A 19,687-nucleotide genomic window follows, 5' to 3' on the forward strand; every position below is an offset into this window, starting at 1 on the left:
GAACGGTGAAATTTTTACTTCTCCGATCTTTTCGCTCCTTTTTGGAACGGTGAAATTTTTACTTCTCCGATCTTTTCGCTCCTTTTTGGAACGGTGAAATTTTTACTTCTCCGATCTTTTCGCTCCTTTTTGGAACGGTGAAATTTTTACTTCTCCGATCTTTTCGCTCCTTTTTGGAACGGTGAAATTTTTACTTCTCCGATCTTTTCGCTCCTTTTTGGAACGGTGAAATTTTTACTTCTCCGATCTTTTCGCTCCTTTTTGGAACGGTGAAATTTTTACTTCTCCGATCTTTTCGCTCCTTTTTGGAACGGTGAAATTTTTACTTCTCCGATCTTTTCGCTCCTTTTTGGAACGGTGAAATTTTTACTTCTCTGATCTTTTCGCTCCTTTTTGGAACGGTGAAATTTTTACTTCTCCGATCTTTTCGCTCCTTTTTGGAACGGTGAAATTTTCACTTCTCTGATCTTTTCGCTCCTTTTTGGAATTTTCACTTCTCTGATCTTTTCGCTCCTTTTTGGAACGGTTAAATTTTTACTTATCCGATCTTTTCGCTCCTTTTTGGAACGGTTAAATTTTTACTTATCCGATCTTTTCGCTCCTTTTTGGAACGGTGAAATTTTCACTTCTCCGATCTTTCGCTCCTTTTTGGAACGGTGAAATTTTCACTTCTCCGATATTTTCGCTCCTTTTTGGAACGGTGAAATTTTCACTTCTCCGATATTTTCGCTCCTTTTTGGAACGGTTAAATTTTCACTTCTCCGATCTTTTCGCTCCTTTTTGGAACGGTTAAATTTTCACTTCTCCGATCTTTTCTCTCCATTTTGGAACGGTGAAATTTTCACTTCTCCGATATTTTCGCTCCTTTTTGGAACGGTGAAATTTTCACTTCTCCGATATTTTCGCTCCTTTTTGGAACGGTTAAATTTTCACTTCTCCGATCTTTTCTCTCCATTTTGGAACGGTGAAATTTTCACTTCTCCGATATTTTCGCTCCTTTTTGGAACGGTGAAATTTTCCCTTCTCCGATATTTTCGCTCCTTTTTGGAACGGTGAAATTTTCACTTCTCCGATCTTTTCGCTCCTTTTTGGAACGGTGAAATTTTTACTTCTCTGATCTTTTCGCTCCTTTTTGGAACGGTGAAATTTTTACTTCTCCGATCTTTTCGCTCCTTTTTGGAACGGTGAAATTTTTACTTCTCCGATCTTTTCGCTCCTTTTTGGAACGGTGAAATTTTTACTTCTCCGATCTTTTCGCTCCTTTTTGGAACGGTTAAATTTTTACTTCTCCGATCTTTTCGCTCCTTTTTGGAACGGTTAAATTTTTACTTCTCCGATCTTTTCTCTCCATTTTGGATCGGTGAAATTTTCAATCCTTTCGTTTCGCTTCATTTTGGAACGTCTATTTTTTCGTTACTGATTCTCGCTCCTTTTTGGAACGGTGAAATTTTCACTTCTCCGATATTTTCGCTCCTTTTTGGAACGGTGAATTTTTCATTTCTCCGATATTTTCGCTCCTTTTTGGAACGGTTAAATTTTCACTTCTCCGATATTTTCGCTCCTTTTTGGAACGGTGAAATTTTCACTTCTCCCATATTTTCGCTCCTTTTTGGAACGGTTAAATTTTCACTTCTCTGATCTTTTCGCTCCTTTTTGGAACGGTTAAATTTTCACTTCTCCGATCTTTCGCTCCTTTTTGGAACGGTGAAATTTTCACTTCTCCGATATTTTCGCTCCTTTTTGGAACATTGAAATTTTCACTTCTCCGATCTTTTCGCTCCTTTTTGGAACGGTGAAATTTTTACTTCTCCGATCTTTTCGCTCCTTTTTGGAACGGTGAAATTTTTACTTCTCCGATCTTTTCACTCCTTTTTGGAACGGTGAAATTTTCACTTCTCCGATCTTTTCGCTCCTTTTTGGAACGGTTAAATTTTCGCTTCTCCGATCTTTTCTCTCCATTTTGGATCGGTGAAATTTTCAATCCTTTCCTTTCGCTTCATTTTGGAACGTCTATTTTTTCTTTACTGATTCTCGCTCCTTTTTGGAACGGTGAAATTTTCACTTCTCCGATATTTTCGCTCCTTTTTGGAACAGTGAAACTTTTACTTCTCCGATATTTTCGCTCCTTTTTGGAACGGTTAAATTTTCACTTCTCCGATATTTTCGCTCCTTTTTGGAACGGTGAAATTTTCACTTCTCCGATATTTTCGCTCCTTTTTGGAACGGTTAAATTTTCACTTCTCTGATCTTTTCGCTCCTTTTTGGAACGGTTAAATTTTCACTTCTCCGATCTTTCGCTCCTTTTTGGAACGGTGAAATTTTCACTTCTCCGATATTTTCGCTCCTTTTTGGAACATTGAAATTTTCACTTCTCCGATCTTTTCGCTCCTTTTTGGAACGGTGAAATTTTTACTTCTCCGATCTTTTCGCTCCTTTTTGGAACGGTGAAATTTTTACTTCTCCGATCTTTTCACTCCTTTTTGGAACGGTGAAATTTTCACTTCTCCGATCTTTTCGCTCCTTTTTGGAACGGTTAAATTTTCACTTCTCCGATCTTTTCTCTCCATTTTGGATCGGTGAAATTTTCAATCCTTTCCTTTCGCTTCATTTTGGAACGTCTATTTTTTCTTTACTGATTCTCGCTCCTTTTTGGAACGGTGAAATTTTTACTTCTCCGATCTTTTCGCTCCTTTTTGGAACGGTGAAATTTTTACTTCTCCGATCTTTTCGCTCCTTTTTGGAACGGTGAAATTTTTACTTCTCCGATCTTTTCGCTCCTTTTTGGAACGGTGAAAATTTTACTTCTCCGATCTTTTCGCTCCTTTTTGGAACGGTGAAATTTTTACTTCTCCGATCTTTTCGCTCCTTTTTGGAACGGTGAAATTTTCACTTCTCTGATCTTTTCGCTCCTTTTTGGAATTTTCACTTCTCTGATCTTTTCGCTCCTTTTTGGAACGGTTAAATTTTTACTTATCCGATCTTTTCGCTCCTTTTTGGAACGGTTAAATTTTTACTTATCCGATCTTTTCGCTCCTTTTTGGAACGGTGAAATTTTCACTTCTCTGATCTTTTCGCTCCTTTTTGGAACGGTGAAATTTTTACTTCTCCGATCTTTCGCTCCTTTTTGGAACGGTGAAATTTTTACTTCTCCGATCTTTCGCTCCTTTTTGGAACGGTGAAATTTTCACTTCTCCGATCTTTCGCTCCTTTTTGGAACGGTGAAATTTTCACTTCTCTGATCTTTTCGCTCCTTTTTGGAACGGTGAAATTTTTACTTATCCGATCTTTTCGCTCCTTTTTGGAACGGTGAAATTTTCACTTCTCTGATCTTTTCGCTCCTTTTTGGAACGGTGAAATTTTTAATTCTCCGATCTTTCGCTCCTTTTTGGAACGGTGAAATTTTCACTTCTCCGATCTTTCGCTCCTTTTTGGAACGGTGAAATTTTCACTTCTCCGATCTTTCGCTCCTTTTTGGAACGGTGAAATTTTAACTTTTCCGATCTTTCGCTCCTTTTTGGAACGGTGAAATTTTCACTTCTCCGATCTTTCGCTCCTTTTTGGAACGGTGAAATTTTCACTTCTCCGATCTTTCGCTCCTTTTTGGAAAGGTGAAATTTTCACTTCTCTGATCTTTTCGCTCCTTTTTGGAACGTAGAAATTTTTACTTCTCTGATCTTTTCGCTCCTTTTTGGAACGGTGAAATTTTTACTTCTCCGATCTTTTCGCTCCTTTTTGGAACGGTGAAATTTTTACTTCTCCGATCTTTTCGCTCCTTTTTGGAACGGTGAAATTTTTACTTCTCCGATCTTTTCGCTCCTTTTTGGAACGGTGAAATTTTTACTTTTTCGATCTTTTCGCTCCTTTTTGGAACGGTGAAATTTTTACTTCTCCGATCTTTTCGCTCCTTTTTGGAACGGTTAAATTTTTACTTCTCCGATCTTTTCGCTCCTTTTTGGAACGGTTAAATTTTTACTTCTCCGATCTTTTCTCTCCATTTTGGATCGGTGAAATTTTCAATCCTTTCGTTTCGCTTCATTTTGGAACGTCTATTTTTTCGTTACTGATTCTCGCTCCTTTTTGGAACGGTGAAATTTTCACTTCTCCGATATTTTCGCTCCTTTTAGGAACAGTGAAATTTTCACTTCTCCGATATTTTCGCTCCTTTTTGGAACGGTGAAATTTTCATTTCTCCGATATTTTCGCTCCTTTTTGGAACGGTTAAATTTTCACTTCTCCGATATTTTCGCTCCTTTTTGGAACGGTGAAATTTTCACTTCTCCGATATTTTCGCTCCTTTTTGGAACGGTTAAATTTTCACTTCTCTGATCTTTTCGCTCCTTTTTGGAACGGTGAAATTTTCACTTCTCCGATCTTTCGCTCCTTTTTGGAACGGTGAAATTTTCACTTCTCCGATATTTTCGCTCCTTTTTGGAACGGTGAAATTTTCACTTCTCCGATATTTTCGCTCCTTTTTGGAACGGTTAAATTTTCACTTCTCCGATCTTTTCGCTCCATTTTGGATCGGTGAAATTTTCAATCCTTTCCTTTCGCTTCATTTTGGAACGTCTATTTTTTCTTTACTGATTCTCGCTCCTTTTTGGAACGGTGAAATTTTCACTTCTCCGATCTTTTCACTCCTTTTTGGAACGGTGAAATTTTTACTTCTCCGATCTTTTCGCTCCTTTTTGGAACGGTTAAATTTTCACTTCTCCGATCTTTTCTCTCCATTTTGGATCGGTGAAATTTTCAATCCTTTCCTTTCGCTTCATTTTGGAACGTCTATTTTTTCTTTACTGATTCTCGCTCCTTTTTGGAACGGTGAAATTTTCACTTCTCCGATATTTTCGCTCCTTTTTGGAACAGTGAAATTTTCACTTCTCCGATATTTTCGCTCCTTTTTGGAACAGTGAAACTTTCACTTCTCCGATATTTTCGCTCCTTTTTGGAACGGTGAAATTTTCACTTCTCCCATCTTTCGCTCCTTTTTGGAACGGTGAAATTTTCACTTCTCCGATCTTTTCGCTCCTTTTTGGAACGGTGAAATTTTTTCTTCTCCGATCTTTTCGCTCCTTTTTGGAACGGTGAAATTTTTACTTCTCCGATCTTTTCGCTCCTTTTTGGAACGGTGAAATTTTTACTTCTCCGATCTTTTCGCTCCTTTTTGGAACGGTGAAATTTTTACTTCTCCGATCTTTTCGCTCCTTTTTGGAACGGTGAAATTTTTACTTCTCCGATCTTTTCGCTCCTTTTTGGAACGGTGAAATTTTTACTTCTCCGATCTTTTCGCTCCTTTTTGGAACGGTTAAATTTTTACTTCTCCGATCTTTTCGCTCCTTTTTGGAACGGTTAAATTTTTACTTCTCCGATCTTTTCTCTCCATTTTGGATCGGTGAAATTTTCAATCCTTTCGTTTCGCTTCATTTTGGAACGTCTATTTTTTCGTTACTGATTCTCGCTCCTTTTTGGAACGGTGAAATTTTCACTTCTCCGATATTTTCGCTCCTTTTAGGAACAGTGAAATTTTCACTTCTCCGATATTTTCGCTCCTTTTTGGAACGGTGAAATTTTCATTTCTCCGATATTTTCGCTCCTTTTTGGAACGGTTAAATTTTCACTTCTCCGATATTTTCGCTCCTTTTTGGAACGGTGAAATTTTCACTTCTCCGATATTTTCGCTCCTTTTTGGAACGGTTAAATTTTCACTTCTCTGATCTTTTCGCTCCTTTTTGGAACGGTGAAATTTTCACTTCTCCGATCTTTCGCTCCTTTTTGGAACGGTGAAATTTTCACTTCTCCGATATTTTCGCTCCTTTTTGGAACGGTGAAATTTTCACTTCTCCGATATTTTCGCTCCTTTTTGGAACGGTTAAATTTTCACTTCTCCGATCTTTTCGCTCCATTTTGGATCGGTGAAATTTTCAATCCTTTCCTTTCGCTTCATTTTGGAACGTCTATTTTTTCTTTACTGATTCTCGCTCCTTTTTGGAACGGTGAAATTTTCACTTCTCCGATCTTTTCACTCCTTTTTGGAACGGTGAAATTTTTACTTCTCCGATCTTTTCGCTCCTTTTTGGAACGGTTAAATTTTCACTTCTCCGATCTTTTCTCTCCATTTTGGATCGGTGAAATTTTCAATCCTTTCCTTTCGCTTCATTTTGGAACGTCTATTTTTTCTTTACTGATTCTCGCTCCTTTTTGGAACGGTGAAATTTTCACTTCTCCGATATTTTCGCTCCTTTTTGGAACAGTGAAATTTTCACTTCTCCGATATTTTCGCTCCTTTTTGGAACAGTGAAACTTTCACTTCTCCGATATTTTCGCTCCTTTTTGGAACGGTGAAATTTTCACTTCTCCCATCTTTCGCTCCTTTTTGGAACGGTGAAATTTTCACTTCTCCGATCTTTTCGCTCCTTTTTGGAACGGTGAAATTTTTTCTTCTCCGATCTTTTCGCTCCTTTTTGGAACGGTGAAATTTTTACTTCTCCGATCTTTTCGCTCCTTTTTGGAACGGTGAAATTTTTACTTCTCCGATCTTTCGCTCCTTTTTGGAACGGTGAAATTTTCACTTCTCCGATCTTTCGCTCCTTTTGGAACGGTGAAATTTTAACTTTTCCGATCTTTCGCTCCTTTTTGGAACGGTGAAATTTTCACTTCTCCGATCTTTCGCTCCTTTTTGGAAAGGTGAAATTTTCACTTCTCTGATCTTTTTGCTCCTTTTTAGAACTGTGAAATCTTCACTCCTCCCATCTTTTCTTTCCATTTTGGATCGGTGAAATTTTCGATCCTTTCCTTTCGCTTCATTTTGGAACGTCCCTTTTTTCGTTACTGATTCTCGCTTCTTTTTGGAACTGCGAAATTTTTGCTCCTCTTTTTTCACTCTTTTTTGAACGGCAATCTTTCGCTCTTCTTATTTCGTTCTTTTTTAACGAATTTTTCGGTTTTCCAAATTGCTCTTTTTGAAACGGCGATTTTTCACTCTTTTTGAACGTCGATATTTCGCTCCTCTCATTTCCTTCTTTTTTGAACGATGACTTTTTAGCTCCTTTTTTTTTTGCTCTTTTTTGAAAATTGGCGTCCTCTCATTTTTGTTTGGCGCTCTTTTAAAAAGAAACTTAACGGCGCAATTTCGATAAAATGAGAGGAGTGTGCCCATCACCCCTTACAATGATAGTGGGCATATAAAATGTAAATCCAAAAGCCAAATAAAAACAATTTATACATGTTGTATAAGAATACTTTGCTCTAAATATAGAGCCGTTGCTATGGGAATAGAAAAAATCTGTTTTAAGAAGCTTATTTCCACGCAAATAGATTTTAATAATTATAAACTCTCTGTCAAGGGAACGAACAAAGTTTTTATTTTGAGGCCACCCAAAGAGGCTCAGGCCCCACTGACGCGCTAATCAAGGTTTTTGCCTCGCTTTTTACGGTCGAATCAGTTTCGGAAAACACGATTAGGAAGTGCCTCGCCAAAATTGAGATTTTGAGAAGAGTCGTAAGAGAGAGAAAGAAGCAATCAACGGTACTTGGGCCCACCGGGGATTCGGTCGTTCGGGCACTACTCAATGAAAAATTCATGCTCGACGAATTGAGGCTTCAAACCCGTTAGTTTTTATACCCGGATAATAAAAGCACGTATTTAATACACCGAAGCAAAACTAATATTGCCATTAAATAAAATAAATAATAAAAATACGGCTCTAAGATTTTCAAGTTGACTTAATAATATTTCAACAAAACTACAAGAGAAGCGCATTATTCTTATCCGTTATTTATTTAATATTTAAGTTTAAAAGGAAAAGTAAACGAGTTTACGAAACTATTAGAAAAGGTTTTTTTTACTGGGTTGTTACAATTTTTGGTAGATTTCAACGCTTATAGTTGACTAAGATTTAGAGAAAATATACAGGGTGTTTCGAAAATTTATGCAAATATTTTAAGGAGTTGTAGGGGGTGAGTTTTCCTACGATGATTTAAAAGAGCGCCAGAGAGCTTCAAAGTGTGGCCTACTAGCCCCTGGAAGTAGGCTGCAACCAGCACAAAACCAAGCGGCAGGGACTTTACATATTGTTTAAGTTTACCTTTTTACACTGGTTACCTCAATTTGTTTACAAAGTCCTTTTTTACCTATCACACAAACCCAAACCTTAATGTTCACATTTCCCTGCTGCTTCGTTTTGCGCTTGTTGCAGCCTACTTCCAGAGGCTAGTAGGCCACACTTTGAAGCTCTCTGGCGCTCTTTTAACTCATCGTAGGAAAAACCAGGTATACTTCGCAACTCACACCCTACAACTCGTTTGAGTGCGTTTCAATGATCGTATTGATTATTTTTATGGAGAAGGAACTTACTTTTAAAGCGTGAGTTGGATTTTGAGAAACGCTAAAAATCGTGTCAAACATAGTCCTTCTTAACTATAAATAATGGCATTATTGGTATTATCCTATGGTTCTCGCGCTTAGAGTAGCGTATTATTTTCGACAGTCTTAAACACACTAAAAATGTTTAAGATTACGAATAAAAACACTAAAAATAAATGCAACGGGATCTTGGGAATGATCATTTAAAAAAAATCCGTAATAAACCCGGAGTGAATATATTTCATTTTCTCTTTGGTTTTGGGCGATTTCAAAGTTTTTCTTAGAATCGGAAGGAAATCCATTTCATAAAAGAAAAGTTGTACATACACAGGGTTCAGAAAACGAAAGGGCGAGACTTTCTACAGCGACTTAGAAATAACCTGAGTTTTTTATCCGTATGCCGCTCAGGGAGATATTTTATTTTTAAGTTTCCCTTTTCTTTCGACGTATCCATGGCGCTTTTTTCATTTTCAGTGTCGCCGTGGCAAAACGTTCGGGAAACCAATCTCATTTTGAAAACTTTCTACTCCGCTTCCATATTGATTCGTACATCCGCCCGTCTATTTTCATATACGAGGTTTCCAGTGGCGCCCTCTTTTAGTTTTTTTTTCCGCTTTCAACGTTGTATACTCAAACGTACGAAAACATTTTCTCAGCTCGAGGCCAGAATCAGAATAAGATTACCTTTAAAGGTGCCACGTAATAAAGAACATCAAAAACTATACTAAACGAATTTAAAGTGGCGTTGATAAGGAAGGACTCCGCTAGGGCGTTGACTGTATATACAGCTCTTTATAATATTTATAATATTCGGATCCTCTTTGACGAATTTCTAGCTACGCTACTGTTAAACATTAAAAAAATTAATGGTCATACTTAGTTAAAGCTGTATGAATTAATGAATTAATGCATTTTTAATTACTCTTCGTGCAACAGAATCCGGGAGGAACAATTTATTTGTCAAACGTTCGCGAGTTACAAATTCGTATGGAAAATAATTGCATATTTACAAAACCAATCATTGTTTTACAAAGGTAGGCAGCATTATCCTTCTTAGGACGTTTTTAGAGGTACTTGCAATGTGTAGAGGTCCAGTGGTTAAATCCCAGCTGGTGCGGCACTGGGTGAAAACTCGGAACAACTAATTCCAACTCCTTCCCACTCTTTCCCCACTGGTTGAAGGTATTTTCTCCCGAGTGCTTCCACAATTTTCCGCGCTTCTAGAGAGAGAAGTTCTTTTACAGTTATAGTTAAATTTGAGGCGTCAAAGTTTTGAAAAATTATAAATATATAAAAACTGCCCTACCCAAATAGGAGTCCTATTTTAGGAAGGAACTAGGATAATTAAGGTTCAAGTCTTAGACTAGACTGAAATAAACCGACATTTCCTAGACATAAAAAAACACATTTCAGACTAAACCAAATCTCACGCGTGTATAATATTTTCAGACTTAATATTTAATTAACAGAAGTCTTATTAATATCTCAAATACGTCTTTATTCCTAAGTTAAATTTCGATTTATATTAAGTTTTAAATAAGTTTTAAATTTGACTGAAATAAAAGAAAAATATGGATGCATCTTATCGAAGATTTGAAAAACTCTTGAACAAGTTTTAAAATTAAATCCTAAAGTGTTTGTCGGTACAAAATAACTGCAAGTTTGAAAATCCTTATTTTAACCTTATTAAAGTGCTAAAGTCAGTTAAAAAATATAGATTAAACGTATTGTATTTTAATTACTAAATAAAGTTTACTTGAAGTTTCAAAACATAAAGAAGGCTCTAATATATCTTGATTACAGTTTACAAATAAAGGCGAAGCATCTTAATATAAAATACGATTTAGCCGCCCTTACCAAAACCGGATACTTATTTTTTAATGTAATAAGCCTCAAATAGGACTAGGTAGTATTTTGGACAGAAAAAAGTCTTCAGTTTTGGTCATATTCAAATATAACTTGAATTAATTTAAATTTGTCTTATTTTTCAGAACTAAATTGGACACTCGGATAAGACTTAATTATCTCTTAACTATGGCAGAAATATTTCCGTTTAGATCAAGTATAAAATAAGATTAGTATAATCATAAAATGGAAATAGGATTGAAGAATAAGTGTGGTAAAATTAAACGACTCTAGGCTTTAAACGTAACTCTTTGTTAATATATTCTTCCAAATCTTTTTACACATCTACACTCTTTTAAATTCAATCTTCAACTGACTTCTTCACGCGCCTCCATTTTCAAAACTCTCCTCGCTCTCGCAACGCCATCTTCGTTTTCATCTGTAGTCGCTTCAATGTGATGACGTAATTTAGGTTGAGGAGTGTTACCGTTCTTGTTTTTCGAGGGTTCCGGATCGACAATGGAGACGTTTCTTGATGTTGTCGCGCTAGAATAGCATCTCTTTAGTCTCTTGTGGTGGACGATGAAATCTTTGCCATCACTATCTCGCCTGATTTTGTAGTTCACCGGTCCGACGTTTTCCTTTATAGTAAACGGTCCGGTCCACGGCCTGAGAAATTTTTCACTTTGCCCTGGCTGACAATACGGATTGTGAAGCCAAACTCTTTCGTTGACTTGGAAGGGAGTGTATTTAACGCGGTTGTAATACTGTTTCTTTTGGTATATTTGTTTTTTGCGGATTTGGTTGAGGGCGGCGCGGTTGACGTTAGCCATTTCATTCTCTGTAGCGCGTAAGTACGTTTCTACGGTTTGGAGAGGCGCGTTATCCATTTCTAAGAACGTATCTGAAGGCAACCTCGCTTCTCTCCCAGTAGCTAATTTGTACGGAGTGACTCCTGTCGAGCTATGGATGCTCCCTCTCATTGGCATAAGCATGTAGGGTAGCCAGTCATCCCAATCGTCTTGTTCTTTAGCAATGTACATTGTTAATTTCTCTTCCAAGGTTCGGTTTTGTCTCTCAGAGAGCCCATCCGACTGAGGATGATACGGTGATGTTCGATTTCGTTTTATCCTAAGTTTTTTACAAAAGTCCTGAAAGGTTCCAGAATCAAAGTTTCGGCCCTGATCGGTGATAATTACCAATGGTAAACCCCAAGAAGCAACGTATTGTAGAAGAGCCGCTATTATGGTTTCTGTTTTTTGATCTGGTAACGCGTAGGCCTCGGGCCATTTCGTAAAATAATCGGTGACAGTGAGAACGTACATATTGCCTCTCTTGGTTTCGCGAAGCGGTCCAACGACGTCAACTCCAACTTTATCAAAGGCGCGTCCTACTTCGATATTAATCATCGGCGCGACTTGATAATGATGCGGAGGTTTTGTTTGAGCGCACGGGATACATTCGTTACACCACGCGCTAACATCGTCAGCCATCTAGGGCCACCAATAGCGACGTTGAATTGCTGTGAAAGTGTTTTCCCTCCCGCGATGTCCAGAATACGGAGCGTGGTGAAACTCGTGAATAAGTTCTGGAATTAAACTCTCTGGTACGACGATTTGAGGATAAGTGCTTTTTCGTTTCTTCCTCCAGAGCAACCTTTTTTCTAAGTACAAATCATTAGAGTTTCTCCAAAGATATAGGAAACGACGATTGTCGTCCCCTTTCAAATCTTCCGCATTTGGCTTCTCGCCGGTTTGCAATATTAGAGTCATTTTATTAATATTGCGATCTTCCGATTGTAGTTTTTCGAGTTGTTCTTTGGTTATTTTTGATTCGCGGTAAAACGTGGCGTTAACCGTTTGATGCGAGTCGTCCCCCGTGACGTTACTCGTACCGTTAGGCATTCGCGACAAGGCATCCACGTTAGCGTGTTTTTTCCCACTCCGGTATCGTATTTCGTAGTCGTATTCCTCCAATTTCAATATCCATCTTGCGAATTTCCCGCGCGGTTCTTTCATATTCCGAAGCCAAACCAATGGGTTATGGTCGCTGATTATGATGAAATGGCGTCCGAAAAGATAGGGGCGAAATTTTTCAATGGCGTAAATAACAGCCAGCATTTCTCTTTCAACGGTTGAATAATTCTTCTCACTCTTGTGGAGAGAGCGACTTTCAAACGCTATAACCCTTTCTTTGTCCCGCTGAATTTGCGATAGTATTCCACTGATGCCATGGCCCGACGCATCGGTTTCAACGCGAAATTCTTCTTTGAAGTTAGGGTATGCCAAGATCGGTGGATTGGTTAATCGACGCTTTAGTGTTTCAAAAGCCTCCTGGCATGTCGTCGTCCAACTGAAGACAGTTTTTGGTTTGAGAAGAGCGTGGAGTGGCGCTGCGATACGAGCAAATCCCCTGACAAATTTACGATAGTACGATGCGAGTCCGAGAAATGACTGCACGTCCTTAGCAGAAGTGGGTGTTGGCCAATTCACCACTTTCGACGTATTCTTCGGGTTAGTCTGAATGCCCGCGCCAGACACCAAATGTCCCAAGTATTCTACTTCGTCCCTGCAGAAAAAACTTTTGCTCGGCTTCAGTTTAATACCGCTGGCCTCGAATCGGACGAAGACCTTTTCCAGTCGGTTCAAATGTTCGGCAAATGTAGATGAAAACACTATAACATCGTCCAAATATATTAAACAAATTTCCCATTGAAGTCCGCGCAGAACACATTCCATCAGCCTCTGAAAGGTGCTAGGGCTGTTTGAGAGCCCAAATGGCATTTTATTGGATTCAAATAATCCTTTATTGGTAATGAAAGCTGTTTTTTCTTTATCGCGATCATCCATGTCTATTTGCCAATACACAGAAGCCAGATCTAACGTGGTAAAGAGCGTCGCTCCCGATAGAGAGTCAAGCGTTTCACTAATTCGCGGTAAAGGATAGGCATCTTTTTTGGTAACGTCATTTAGAGATCTGTAGTCAACGCAAAAACGCCAGGAGTTGTCTTTTTTTTTCACAAGTAGTATGGGCGCAGCCCAGGGACTAAGGCTGGGAGCTATTACGTTGTGTTTCAACATAGAGTCTATTTGAGTGTCAATAATATCTTTCTGCGAATAAGGCACACGATATGGTCTTTTCCTGATTGGCTGGGCTTCGCCCGTATTGATCGTATGTCGAACGTTCTTTACAAGTCCCAAATCATATTCATTCTTCGAAAATATGTGGTCGTAGCGCTGGAGTAACTCTGCCAGTTTGGTCTTCTCTTGGGGCTCTATCGAAGTGCATTCAAGGTCAAACCCGCTAGCGAGTCTGTGGTTGGTTCCATTTTTTGCGGTGTGTTTCTTCGAGACATCTTCAACTTCATTGACCTCGTGCAACGTACCAATTATAGAGTCTTTATAGATTACGCTTGGAGTAGGGCCAGTATTAATCAATCTAATAAATAACGAGTCACTTGTCAAATTTACTAGACTCCTACCCAGATCCAGAGTACTCGATTGACGGAAACTTTCGACTGGTTCAATCAAACCGTACCAATTTTTGAGACGGTTTAATTCAAAATGGCGAGTGTCTTGAGTTATTGCCCCTTTGACAATCATTTCGTGATTAGCCGGAATTTAAACTTCTTTGGCTAGGGCTATTCTACACAACACTGAATCGGAAGAGTGAAGGGACTTGAGCAACGGAAGCGTTATGTCTTTTATACGCAATACTTTCTTCCCAAAGTCAAGTTGTACTTCCATAAAATCCAGGAGATCGCAACCAATTACGCAATTGTTCACCAGACACTCGGCAATGTAAACGACCCATTTTTGTTTAATTGATCCAAAATCATATTCGATTTCCGTAGTTCCTAAAACTTTAATAGCTTCTCCAGTTATTGAGAATAATTTAGTTTGACTTTCCTCGTTGTGGGGCTCAAACGTTAATCCGAAATCCCGAGCCAATGACGCTCGAAGAATGCTAATCGAAGATCCACTGTCTATGAGGCTAGAAACTTGCCGATTATTGCTTTCAACCGGTGAATAGTAGGTAACTCCAGAGTGACCCTTTACTTGCATCGCGTGGTTCGGGCGGTTTGGTGCGGAGTTGTCGTCTCTTGGAGCGGAAAACCCTGAAGCTTTTTGGCGATATTTACGCGTGGCGTGCGTATTTCCATGACGGTTTTCCCTTAAATTTTCTTCCATTTTGAAACGATGATGGCAATCCCTCTGAAAATGACCCTTTTCTTGACAATAGAAACACGTTGGCCTGGAATCAAAATACTCCGGTTGAGCCCAACCATAATCTGGGGTGGCGTAACGTCGTCGATATGACCGGGAACTCCTGTTACGTGGCGAGCCATACCGTGAATAATAATAACCAGGAGCCGCGAAACGAGGTGGGTTATTTTGAGGCGAAGGGTAGTATGGATTAGCGTAGTAACTTGCCGATTGGCGCTGAGGCGATTCCGACGAATGGTACGTATCTTGAATCGTGGTCGTATCTGGTTGGTGTCTTTGAAGACGTAAAGCGGCTACCTCCGTGGCTAGTTGAGACACGGTGGTTCTCAAAGAATTTAATTCTTCTTTGTCTGTCAAGTTTGTTGAGTGCGTAGGTAGCGGAGTTTTAGCTACACCTTGAAGGGTTTCTTGTCGACAGTAACGAGGATCGTTTCGTCTCATTTCCTGAAGAGCCTGTAAACGTTTCGCCACTGACAAGGCTTCAGAGAGGCTATTAGGGTTAGCTTGATGTACCCCGTCTTGAAGGCTGGCGTGTAATCCGTATAGAAACTGCTCGAATACCAGAATTTCGTACGCATCGACATCTAATCCTGGCATTGCTCGTTCGACAAGTCTCCGAAGGTCTTGGCAGAAATCATCCAAATGTTCATTTGGTTGCTGGAGTCTTGTGCGAAATCCCAATACGTGGATTCTTTGACGTTCGGGTTGAATAAAAGCGTCAGTTAATGATTGTACCAGGTTATCATACCTGTCTTTTTGTTGCTGTGGTAAATTATCGTAAGTATTGAAAGCTTGGCCGACTAGAAACGTAGGAAGAAGTCTGCGCTTCTTCTCGTCGTCCCATTCATTCGCAATTGCGCAAACCTCGAAATATCCATAGTCCAAAGTCACCTTCTCCGTCGTACTTATCCGGTGTAGCGTCTAGGTTCGAACGGAAAATAACGGGTGGAATTTCTTGCCGATTTCGTGGCATTTTCAACGGTAAATGGTGAATATCCCACCGCTGCCACCAATGTAGAATAAGTGTGGTAAAATTAAACGACTCTATGCTTTAAACGTAACTCTTTGTTAATATATTCTTCCAAATCTTTTTACACATCTACACTCTTTTAAATTCAATCTTCAACTGACTTCTTCACGCGCCTCCGTTTAAAAACTCTCCTCGCTCTCGCAACCCGCTCCGTTTACACGCGCTTTATTTTTTCTCTACAATTTTGTTTATCATATACATTTGTTTTACAATTTCGTTACGCTGAATATGCCAAATTATATTACAGGATAAAATACATCTTTAAAGTTAAGATCAAAAAAACGACTTGAATCCGATTAAAAAATTCAGCATAAGTAATCTTTAGACATGCCGTCGGGTCGGGTCGGCTTTCAAGTAACCTGAACCCGAACCAACCCGAAATGGGTCTAGCCTGAGCCCAACCCGATAATAAAAGTATCAATCCGAACCCAACCCGATAATAAAAGTCTCAACCCAAACCCGACCCAATAATAAAATAATAAACCTGAACCCAACACGATAATAAAAGTCTCAACCCAAACCCGACGCATAACCCGGCCCGAAACCCGACAAACATTAAGGGTAAAACATAAACAAAATTTTAACAATCATGTGGTTGGACAATACTTAAGCAAAGGTTGAAGAGCCTTTTGCATGGCTGATTTGCTGTTAGCCAGTGGGCATTCTCTAAATGTGCAGAAATCCTTACCGCAGACTTGGAATGGTAATCCCGCCATAACCCTGATGGTCAGAACTCGGTGAGAGGGCGAGCGAAGCCTAGAAGAGAAACATTTCCCTTCTTGAGCGCGTTTCTCCACTTTCGGTTGCAACTATTGTTTAAACATTCTCTAAACATAAGGGCCGAGTTCAATTTGAAAGGAGTAGCCACAAAACATTTTCGGATTCTTGGAAGTTTAAGGTAGTAGATTTTGAAGTTGATAAGACGCGTGAAAAAATAAGCTTATTGTATGATGTCAGAATGACGTAAAACCGTGGTCGCCAACATCGAGATGGAAATTGCGCGGTATAAGCATTCCAATTTAGCGGTATGGATTCCTGCCTAAAACAATGATGCTCTTGAAATGTTTCTGGTTAAAAGGTGGCGCTTCACAAAACAAGGGGTATAAGCAGACGACTCCCCAAAAATCATCTGCTATAAGAAGACGGTTCCTTTAATTATTCTAATATCGTCTACTAGCTAGATAAGCCTTAAATTCCAACATCGAAAAGTTTCCAGGTTTCCCTTACCATAAACACTTGTTGGGGTTAACGGTAATAGTTAGTGTAGGGAGCTGTTGGCTCGCGTGGCTTGAAGGGCTTGCTACCACCCTCCTACGCATTGCAACCCGGCCACCTGAACTAATGGCTTTAAAAGTTGCTTGATGACTTAGGCCTAAGGTGGTGCCTTGGGTATTAGCCTAGCCTAGCTGACATCTAAAAGTTGTCCAGATGTATCTAGCTGTCAGACGATTTTAGGGGAGTTGTAGCTAAACCTTTATACAAAAATATTTTAACATTTCTTACCCAGGTTTACGATTTAAAAAAAACTGTTATGTCTTCGTCTTAATTATATAATTAAGGGTTAGGCCAAAAAATTTAGTCGGGTTGTCGGGTTGACCCCTATTACTTTTCGTATTGTAACCCGAACCCGACCCGACGGCAAGCCTAGTAATCTTAGATGAAATAAAAAAAATGAAATGTAAAATAATCTAATTTTAACTTCTATTTAGTCAAAATTACGATTGGCAGTACAGCCTTTAAGGACCAAATTTGACGTTCAAATAAAACTTAATTAGCGCTTAAATATGACTGATATTTTCAGTTACAATTCCGTTGAGATCAAGTGTAAAAAATATTAATTTAAGACTGTAATAATAGTGTTTTAGGAAAACATATATCTTTAAAATTAAAATCAAATGAGTCTTGAATTAAGTTTAAAAATGCAGCCTAGCCCTTACCGATAAAGGAGTCGTATTTTAGGATGGAACGAGGATAATTAAGGAAGAAGTCTTAGATTAGGCTGAAATAAACTGATAATTCCAGAACATCAAAATATAACACATATTTAAGACTAATCCAAACATCACGGTGTATAAAATTCGCAATATATTTCACATAAAAGTGCAATTAATATCTGAAATGCGCCTTATTTCTACTTATTGTTTGATTTATTTTTAGTTTCAAATAAATTTTAAGATCGACTGAAATAACGGAAAATATGTAAGATTTGAAAAAGTCTTTAATAAGGTTAAAGAAAAGCCTAAAACCTTTAACGATAATAACATCAGCAGTTTAAAAAAACTTATTTTAACCTTGGAAGAGTTTTTAAGAAAGGTAAAAAAAGATTTATCACATTTTAAATATCAGATAAAGTAATTTATAATTCATAATTATAATAAATTAAAATTTTGTTTTCTATTTTTAAATCAGAACCCAAAATATAATAGATCTTAATTACAGATTATAAATACGGAAGCAACAGCCTAAGTAAAAAATACGATTTAACATTTTACCAAAATCGAAGCTGTTTAAAAAAAGCTGCCACAGTTCTATGTTCATCCTTATTTCTACCTTAATTCATAATTAATTTACTTACAATTTATTTGCAATTGTAGAATGTAGATATGAACAAGTTTTAAACACGCGCCACCAAAAAACTCAAAGAAGCCTTTTTTTAAAACTGTCTCAGTCCCATATTCATAACAGATCTAATAAACGCACCAAATAGCACAATTTTAGACTCAAAATAGCAGATTAATGAAGTAATCAACCAAAAAAAGTCTTAAATAACTTGCAATAGAGAGACTTTAATGAGTTTCTATTTTATCAGCCTGATTTTGAGACTTATTTAACCCTGCATTGTAGACAATTCTTTTTCTCTACATTTAAGTAATGTATGTATATCGGATATGTCCCATTATAAATCCAAAATTAAAATATTAAAACCTTCTTTAAGGTCGAAATAAAGCATGAATTAAGTTTGAAATAAGGATGAACATGGCATATAAAACTGGTCTTTTTTACGTTTTAAAAAATCGGCTTCGATTTTGGTAATAGCGAGAAAAGTATAATTTATAGAATTTATCCCAAATGTTTAAATTGTCTCCATCTAGCGTAAGTTAAAACCTTAAAATCGAGGCACTCAGGGCTTCCATTTAAATATTGGTTTCCTTTTACGCATTTTGCGAATTGGTCTATACCGCCATACGAGCACAAGCGAACGAAGGGAGTGAACTATACTTCGGCCCCCACTTTACGCGTCAAATATTTATTCCCTCTGGCAAAGCTGCCCCGTTCGCGCTTACGAGCATAAAATATTCTACAAATTTACAATACACGGGCGTGTTGCTGGGAAGCACGGATTTGTCTAAGGGGAAATACGCCTATATGGCGGTATATACCGATTTACAAATTGCTTACGCAAAAATGTTCAAATATAAGGGGACGGTGACTATCCAGCGGAATCTAGTTAGAACTAATCAGAAGCCGTCTGAGACCAAAGCAGATATTTGGCACGGCATCCCCATTTTTAACCAATCAATGATTCTGGAAACATTACAAAGTGTTTCTTCAATTATAAATGCTCTAAATTTACGGCAACTCACTTAGCAGAAGTTAGGGGAACTGGTGAAGGTGTACTTATTAACACGGTGCCGCTACAGACTTTGGCTACCGCCTTCTCGTTTTTGCGTATGAAAGAGATAAGGTTTGGCCAAATTTTAAATATATACATTATAGTTTATCGGTAAAGCTTTTAAGCAAATCATGGTATAATGTGAAAAACCGCTATCTATTTTTTTAAATTTTATTTAGATTTAATTTATTGATGCCTTATTTAAATACAAGAAAATTTAGTATGCCACAGAAGCAAAGGTTGGCTAGGGTTACATAGTAAGGATATAGATTAATGGTTTATTCAAAATGGCGGCGAGAAACAATATATTTTGACTAGCGAACTTAACCCTTGGCTTTCATTTTATATCTTCGTTTCGATCTAGCGTATCATTTTGAGGTTTTATTGATATCGGTATTTTCGGAGTATGTAAAATAAAGCTGTCTTCATCTTTCCCAAGGGTCGCTTTAAATCCGCTGTCGAGTCCAAACTGAATTTCCGCTGGAAAACAGAACTAAAATATTGGTAGACCATTTCGACTTTTTATAACCTCTAAAAGTGCCGTATAGCCGGGAAAGGATAAAAGTGGGCTAAACATCATTATGTAAAGTGCAAAGACGGTACAGTACGTTGAA

This window comes from Leiobunum rupestre, chromosome 8 (assembly GCF_980474605.1).
Source record: "Leiobunum rupestre chromosome 8, qqLeiRupe1.1.hap1, whole genome shotgun sequence".
NCBI lineage: Eukaryota > Metazoa > Arthropoda > Arachnida > Opiliones > Sclerosomatidae > Leiobunum > Leiobunum rupestre.